General features: G+C 44.1%; 1 protein-coding gene across 4 annotated transcripts in view; it reads right to left on the reverse strand.

Moving 5' to 3' along the window:
- FARS2 (phenylalanyl-tRNA synthetase 2, mitochondrial) overlaps positions 1 to 9,389 on the reverse strand; it is a 323,981-nt gene that overhangs the window by 105,675 nt on the left and 208,917 nt on the right. The gene's annotated exons all lie outside the window — the stretch shown is intronic.

The raw sequence follows: 9,389 nt of genomic DNA on the forward strand, positions 1-9,389 counted from the left end.
AGAAATGTTTAAAAAAAAAGTTAGACAATCTGAACTTTTCACCAACAATTCATGGCTCCTGCATCATGACAATGCACCAGCTCACATGGCACTGTCTGTGAGGGAAATTTTTAGCCTGAAACAAATAACTGTATTGGAACATCCTCCCTACTCACCTGATCTGGTCCCCAATCACTTCTTCCTTTACCCAAAGATAAAGGAAATAATGAAAGGAAGATATTTTGATGACATTGAGGACATCAAAGGTAATACAACAGCTCTGATGGCCATTCCAGAAAAAGAGTTCCAAAATTGCTTTGATGGATGGACTAGGCACTGGCATGGGTAAATAGCTTCCCAAGGGGAGTACATCGAAGGTGACTGTAGTGATATTCAGCAATGAGGTATGTAGCACTGTTCTAGAATGAGTTTGCAAACTTAATTGTCAGACCTCGTATTTACTCACTCCAAACGCTACTGATAAAACTACTAGGCATACTTCTCCACTAAAATACAAAGAGAGAGAGAGGGCCGGCGGGTAGCACGTTGGTTAAGAGTTGGCTTGGGACACCAGCTCTGAGGAGCAGAGCCCTGGTTTGGATCCCACATGCGGACCAGTGACACTGCACCCTCTACAGCTAAGAGGGCGAACAACAGCTCCACTTGGAGCTGGGCTGCTGTGAATCGCTGGCGACCGTGTAGGCTGCAGTGGGGCTGGCCGGCAGCTGGTGAGTGCTTTTGTGAGCCGCCGTGAACAGCTGTCCAATGGTGGACAAGCTCACCTGCCTCACCTGGAGAGAGCTCCATGATAATACCAACATTGTGAAGTGATGTCCTCCACAGCTAGACTGAAGAACAAAAAGGACAGCAATTTGTCTGTTCCCCTTCCCCAATTACCCAACGCTGTTCCCCTCCCCCAATTCCCCAATAAAAAACATCTAAAAAAAAAAGAAGAGAGAACATGATGTTTCTAAAGACTGTATTAAAATTCAAAATTTGTTAGAAGAATCAAATAATGATTCAATTTCCAATTTAGTGTATAAACGCAATAATAAAAATATTGAGGTTATCATTAAAAAGCTCATTCCTGGGGCCAGCCAAATGGCTCAGCTGGTTAAGACCACAAGCTCTGAGCAACAGGGTCACCGGTTCGATTCCCATATGGGCCAGTGAGCTGTGCCAGAGCTGAGCTGCCAACAGATGGCAGGATGGCTCAGCTGGTGAGAGCACATGCTCCTAACAACAAGGTTGCTGGTTCGACTCCCACATGGGATAGTGGGCTACACCCACCCACAACTAAGATTGAACACAGCACCTTGAGCTGAGCTGCCAACGGGTGGCCGGATGGCTCAGTGGTTAGAGCGTGTGCTCTCAGCAACAGGGTTTCCAGTTTGACTCCCGCATGGGATGGTGGGCTATGCCCACCCACAACTAAGATTGAACACAGCACCTTGAGCTAAGTGGCCACGAGCTGCCGAAGGGTAGCTGATGGCGACTGGACTTGGAGCTGAGCTAGCTGTGCCCTCCACAACTAAGACTGAAGGACAACAACTTGGCTGTTCCCCTCCCCCAATGCCCCAACACTGTTCTCCTTGCCCAATTCCCCAATAAAAAAATCTCATTCCCCCTTCTCAAACCTCCCTTGGCCATTGGTCTCTCCATTTTCTGAATTCACAGATATCATCTACTGCCTCAGCATGTACATAACAGTGGACCAAGTACTGCTTTGCTCACCCTCCTGGATGGTTATCTTATTCAACTGTTGCACGTAACGCACTTTCCATGTCCTTACACCTAGACTGTTTGCTGGGACTGTGAGTTCTTTTAAGAAATTCCCATGTACTTTTATACCATCAAAACACTTGGCAACATGCCATACACACAGGAGCTTACAAGTATTCATTCATCACATGAGCAGTTGGTAAAAGACAGAAAATGGGGTTTAGAAATAATCTTTCACAATTAACTTCATTATATGTTAAACATGTAATGTTTAACAGAGCAGATCAAAATCTATCACACTAGCAAGAAAAGACTATGGGGTATTAAAAAAGAACATTATGAAATTCAATTGTTTTAAAGATACTCTGCTTCATAGATAAGGGGGGATTTTCTCTCAGTTTTCCATGAAAAAATGGGCATGAATATTGTGCTTTCCCCAGAAAAAAAGGGGGGGGCATGTTTTTACCCTGCAGACACTGTAGACAGTATGAATTATGTGTCCCTTTTTCTTTTAACCATTGGGCATCTAGAGCCAAATCTAGGTCTCCTGATCGCAACTGACATAAATGTGTATTTCTTTGTTGCAACCTTAACCCTTTAATATTTTCCTAATTTTATTTTGCCTTTATCTTTTGGCCCATGATTTTTGTTTTATCCAGACACATCTGTATCTATAGATGTCGCTATCTCATAGCCTTTGTAGAACTGTGTTATGATTAGATCTAAATAAACTGAATAATTAAGCAAAGGATGCTTTAGTAATCCACTATTTACTCTGTTATGCAACCTTCAGTAACAGAGTTTTTCAAACCAAAGCAATTAATCCTCAGGCGAATTTTCAGATATACACAGATATATACAGAATGACTTCCCCATCCCCCAACAAAACATGTGGAGAGTGACAGGATGGGGTGCATTTCAGGAGCCCCATCTTTACTTTCTGCTTTGCTGGGCTCTTTAGGACACCCATTTGATCTGTTTGCTCACTGTCAGCTCTGCTGCCTCAGGTCTCCAGAATCCATTTCCGTCCTTGAATTTCAATTGCCGCAGATACAATTCAAGCTTGCAACATCCCTCTCCTAGGCTACTGTGTGATGCCCCTAGCCAGTCTCACTGCCTCCATCTCACTCCATCCAATCTATCTTTCAGTACAGATGTGGAGGTTCTGTGCCAAAATGCATTCACCCATCCACACACACAATAAATATCTACTGAGTATCTACTAAAGATTAGGTGTGTGTAAAGCACTGAGGACAAAGAAATCAAGAAGTCTGATCTCCTCTCTTCAATGGCTCGCGAATAGTTGGGAGGCAGAGCAATAAACAAATTACAGCACTCTGACACATGAGTGCTGGGAACGCCTAGTGTCCTGTCGGGAAACCCTGAACAAAGCTCACGGCACATTCAAGAACTCCTTAGAGCATGCAGTACCTACAGACAAGAGTGGGAGAGAATGCTAGTAGGGCAGCGAAGGGCCACGTCAGGAAGGACCCGATATGCCACACTGATCTAAACATATGATTTCTGTTTAGAAACTTCCAGTGGTTTCCCATTCCCAACCCTTAAGTGTGGCTTTCTGTGCCTCCGGGTCTATGCCCCAACCTACCTTTCTGATCCACTATCAACTCCTAGCCTGTGCCACACCCAACTACGCCTCATTCCTCAAAGGCTAGGCACTGGCCTGACAGAATTTCCCCTGGCCACAGAACACCCCACTCCATCTCTGCCTGCAGTAACCCTACTTAGCATTTCTTTAGTAGCTGTGAATATTGTAACCACTAACAAGCATGAATTAAGTATGGTTCCTACCCTCAAGGAGGTGAGAGTCTTATGGAAGAAAGAATAAGCTGAGTATCATACAGAGTCCAAATAGACTCCTTACATAGTAGATTCCAAGATAAAATATTAATTGTGTAGAGCATTAGCCTTAAGTTTACCTCTCCTGATTCCAAGAAAAATCTAGGAGGACTAGGAGCACATATTAGCCCAGGGGTCGGCAAACTGCGGCTCACGAGCCACATGCGGCTCTATGGGTACGTACATGTGGCTCTGAAGTAAAATTGAAAATGAAAATAAAACTATCATAGTTTTCATTTATAAAATTTTTAAAGGATATTATTCACATAATGGTGATTATGTAAAAATATATTTATGGCTCCCAAATAGTTTTTAAATTGTTGTGAGGGACAGGATTGGCTCTTCCAGGGGTCGGCAAACTTTTGAGACAGAATGTTCCCAAAGAGCCGCATGTGGCTCGCAAACCACAGTTTGCCGACCCCTGTGTTAGCCCCATATCACTGACACAGATGTTGCCGTAACCCCAAATACAGGGCCAGGGCTGTGGTGATAAAAAGTCTCAACTAGTTATAGCTCCATGGATTATAAAAGTAAACAGTGAGCTCAAAATCCCAAATTCGTATGACAGTCCAAGAACTATCGTACTGACTTATTTGCGAATTAAATACTAAGTAGAACATATTTCCTGAAGACACGAATAATTGAATTTTCATGAAACGTAATGCAATGTTTGTTCATTCTATGTAAACATATACAGATTGCGAGGAAGGCTAGATTAATTCTGTGAAAGCACACTAGATTTCCACCGACATAATGAAGCTGTCTGTGGTAATAAAGTCTTAGAAGTCAACATATGATCACTTTTTCATTTATTTCCCTCTACCTGAAGTGGCAGAATAAAAATGAGATGAAAATATAGGACTTTTATGTGTGAATTAATCCAAAAGCAACTTTTCCAGGAAATATACACAAAACTCAGGACAAAAGCAGACTCGATACATATATAGGAACCAGCGGTGACGTAGGAAGCCTTGAGCACTTACAGCACCTCTGATCGTATCTAAAATACTGTTACTGTCAGTGGAGCAGAATCTTCCCTAAAGGGAAGTTGAGGCAAACAAAGCAGACCATGAGGGGTGAATCTCAATTATCTTCCTGGAGAATCAGTGAAAGCCATTCAGAGAGCACAGAACTGACGAGAGAGGTGGCCCAGCAGATCTAGTGACTGCATGTAGGATAGACTGGAGGCCCGAAGGCAGGCAGACCAGCTAAGAAGGGATATTACAGAAGCCCCCATGTGCTTTTTCTTGCCCTCGACCTTGGAACGTGACGTTCCTCCTACCTGGAACAGGAGTCAGCACACCATAGTCTGCAGGCCAAGAATGAATTTTACATGTTTACTTGGTTGAGGCTATCAGCAGGAGAATACTATTTCATGACACGTGAAAACTCGATGAAATTTTCAGTGTCGCCAGTAAAGCTCTATTGGAACATGGCTGCACGCTCACTCACCTGTGTCTATGGCTGTTCTTACACCACAATGGCGGACCTGAATCTCTGCAACAGAGACCAGACGGACTGTCCGACCTAACACTTTTACCTCATGGTCCTGGCCCAGAACCTGCTCCCCCTTCCCCAGACCTGCACCACTAATGCATTCATTCTTCATGTCTCAGAGTAGGAGGCCTTTCTGAAGACTTCCCCTGAGGCACTAGATGCATCTCCCTTGTTCCCACAGCACGATGATGCACTCCCTTCCTCAGAGTAGGCATTGTGCTACACTGTAGCTGCTATGCACCTGTCCACATTCTCCATCTCACTGTGAGATCCATGAAGGCAGGAACCATCTATCACTTCTTGGTAGTACCAGGCGTTCAGTAAATACTGAATGAATGGATGAAGAATGAATGAATGAAGACCTGAACCACGTGAAAACTCTCCCTTTATTCCAATAAACTCTACTGATGTCAAAAGAGGAAGGAACCCCAGAGGATATTTATTTTTCTGAAACCCTTTGTCCCTTGGCCTTTCTCTTCATGCTATATGGTTATTTTCTTACATTATCTTAATTTCCTGACTTTTAAAACTGATGATGCCAAAATCTCTTATGAACCTCTCTTACACTTTCCAATCTTTTATGTCCAACTATCTCCTAGATCTGTCTACCTGGATGTCTCTGGGCACTTCAAATATAAGAGCTGCCAAGCTTTGGTGCAACCTCCATACCCTTCTCTGCTCCAGCTTGTGAAACAGCACCATGAGTCCCTGAGGCGAACTAAGCACTGGCCTCTGTGTCTCCCTTTTGTTCACCCCTCCTCCCATCCAATCCACACAGATATGGCTACTGCACCCCAGAAATATCCTTGCAATCCACCTTCTATTCTCAGTCTCTACTGTTGCTGCTGAAATTCATGACGGCATTTTCTCATCTGGATTAACAGCTTCTATTTATCTTCCTATTACCAATTCTTCACTGTTCTGGAATTCTCTTGGAAAAAAAAAAGTCTGATCATATCATTTCACTACTTAAAAATCTCTACTGGGGGCCGGCCGAGTGGCGCAATGGTTAAGAACTGGCTTGGGACGCCAGAGGGCCCCGGTTCGGATCCCACATATGAGGGCCAGTGACACTGCCCTCCACAGCTGAGATGCTGAACAACAGCTCAACCTGGAGCTGGGCTGCTGTGAGTCGCCGGCGACGGCGTAGGCTGCAGCCCCTGTGGCAGTGGATTGCCATGGGCTACCGTGTGTAGCCAGCAGCCAGCGTGAGCAGCCAGCAGCTGCAGTGAGCGGCCATCCAGAGGCCGGCGACTGATCTGCCTCACCTGGGAAGAGCGCAATGATGGTGCCAACTTGGGCCAGTGAAGCAGCGTCCTCCACAACTAGACTGAAGAACAAAACGACAGCAACTTGTCTGTTCCCCTTCCCCCAATTCCCCAGCACTGTTCCCATCCCCCCAATTCCCCAATAAAATAAAAAATCTTTAAAAAAAAATCTCTACTGGGAAAAAAAATGAGGATTAGTCACATAAGAGAAAATGAAAGTGCCTCTTAAACACATGAGAAAAAATACAAAGAGAAATAAAATATCAAAATTATAAAAATAATGATATAATAAGTAAACAATAAATAATAACAAAAGAAAATATAAAGTACAAGAAACACAAAGTGAAATGACCTTTGATACAGTTTTCATCTGTCAGATTGGCAAACACCCAATGTCGGCTCACACACGCACGGGGTGTGAGGAACAAGCACGCGCGCACACCACAGGAAGGAAGAGAAACAGGAAGCCTGACATGGTTATCTGTCAGGTCTACGTGACAAGCACGATGTCTATAAAAATTATAAACACATATAACCTTAGACCTAGCGAGTCCACTTCAAGAAACGAATCTCACAGAGATTCCTGCATATGAAATGTGACATGTGCACACATCTACTCACTGAAACACTGTTTCAATAGCAAAAGATTGGAAACCACACAAAATGCCCATCAACTCTGCACCGATTAAATACATTATGGATCATACGCTGAATGAAAAAGCAAGCATCTGTGAATATGAATGAGTATGCTCTCCAGCCTACAAAGATCTCTAAAATACACTGTATGTGAAAGAGAAAATTATAAAATAATAGTATAGTATGCTACTTTTTTTAAGAAGAAACAGAGCATACATTTGTATTTGCATTAAAAACTGGAAGAAGACAAAAAAAGAAAAAGAAACAGAAAAGAAAAACAGAAGCAAAAGCAGAGGAAGGAAGAGTACACACATATACCCACCCTCCAGCCCCTAAGTGAATGAGTTACCTAGAAATAAATTTACATGGTACATGGACAGGCTTCCCCCTCTACTCTGCCAATCTCTCATCCTCCCAGAGAAACCCCTACTGGCTGCAGCAACCAGTTTCAAGCCCACGCTCCTTCACTTTAGCAAACGACATCCACCACGCTCCAGGCCCCTCCGGATTCGCCCCCCACACACTGCTCCAATCTCATGGAAGTTCTCTGTCCTCAAACATTCCAGATCTTTCAGAAGTGTGTATCTTTGAACATGCTGCCCTTTCTGCTAAAAAGGCCCCATACCTTCTCTTATCCTGGCAAAGTCCAAAGCATTCAGCAAGATCACAGTGAAGTAATACCTCTTCAGGTACTCTTTTCTGGGGAACTTTGCTGCCTCCTAGAGACAGCACCAGTTGCTGAACCTGCTTGCAACATGGAGTGATAACATGTTTCTGGGGCTACATGTGCTCTGTGTGCTATCTCCCTCATCAGACCATTAGCTCCTCGAAGGCAGGAGCTCTGCCTTACTCATCCTCACCAGCCAAGCGTCTACCTTTCAAACAAATGCGACACACTTTCCTGACCCTTTCCTCGATAAACATTTGACGGATATTTTGCCCTTCTGGGCAACAGGCACCTTCACCTAACAAATTGCATTTGTTGCAATAATATCCTCAAGGCAAATGGCATTATTAGTCAGGAATTGTTCCATGCGTCTCAAATCAGGTCTTCATTGGTTCCCTATTACACACACCTCAAACTGCCCCATTAAACAATGCTAACTCCTCATCAAAATAAGTGTATTAGACCAGATCCTGGTTCTTAGCTTTTTTAAGCCACAGAACTCTTTGAGAATCTAATGAAAACTATAATTACTCTCCCTTGTCCCACCATCCTCCCACCCTAAATGTCCCTGCACAAATGGTGAAAAAGTTGACGTGTAACTTCAGGGTATTCACAGAGTTAATGATATCTGATATGATTTCTGACTTGAACACTCTCCGCAGGATGAAAGGGTTAAAGTGAGGGGAGAAAGGATCTAGCACTTTTTGATCACTTAGTATGCACCAGACACCATGCTAAGCACATTATATGCATTAATGCATTTCTCTTCATCCCAAACCAATGTGGTACATATCATTATTCTCATTTTATAGATTAGCTACTGAGATCTGTCAATGCAGGTCTATCTTTCTGGCCAAAAGCTCCTGATATTTTCTGTTCAGACACATACATCTACCCCACGGTGGTCAAGGAAACCAGTCAGCAGTGGCCAGTCAGGACCAGAATAAGCAAGTCCTACAAGACGCCGTCCTTTCTGTTCCCCAGCTTTTCACCACTGACAAAGAATATTAAGTGCAACTAATGAGCAGCTCCAGTGCCCAGGCCCCTCAGGGGCTAACAGAGAAATAACCAGCCACAGACAAGGAAGAATGGCTTTAATCAAATGACTCAACAAAGTCCCACACCCAAAGAAAGGGAGCTACACAGAGGCCACTCAGGTGTGCTCCGAGAGGGGCATGTCTCTGTGCCATACAACCAACGTAGGCGACTCATCAGCCAGCTACTCTCCCAGGGGCAGATACACCTGGACTCAGAGAGGATCAGAGCAAGCCTGTTCTAGGACGGCCAGACAATGGTCTAGAACAGCGGTTCTCAACCTGTGGGTCGCGACCCTTTTGGGGGTCGAACGACCCTTTCACAGGGGTCGCCTAAGACCATCGGAAAACACATATTTTTGATGGTCTTAGGAACCAAGACACTGCTCCTCCATCTATCTCCAGGCAGGTCCGCCCACATGCAGATACGCCCACATACGAGTACCCAGCCTGATGACATCATCTCGCCAACCCCATCACATACACCCCGTACAAATACAGGTGTATGTAACAGGGTTGGCGCCATAATGTACTTATGCGGACCAGTCACACGTGTAGAGAGCAGCTACTGTGTCGAAAGCAGCTGCTGTGTTGAAAGCAGCAGTATTGGAGGTAAAATGACACTTCATGAATTATAATTACTGGGTAAATGTAAAATAATGTACTGTAAAATCATCAACTACTGCAAAAAAAATATCTGTACCATGGGAACTTAATCTGGATGCTGAT

This window comes from Hipposideros armiger, unplaced genomic scaffold (genome assembly GCF_001890085.2).
Source record: "Hipposideros armiger isolate ML-2016 unplaced genomic scaffold, ASM189008v1 scaffold_1153, whole genome shotgun sequence".
NCBI classification, from domain to species: Eukaryota; Metazoa; Chordata; class Mammalia; order Chiroptera; family Hipposideridae; genus Hipposideros; species Hipposideros armiger.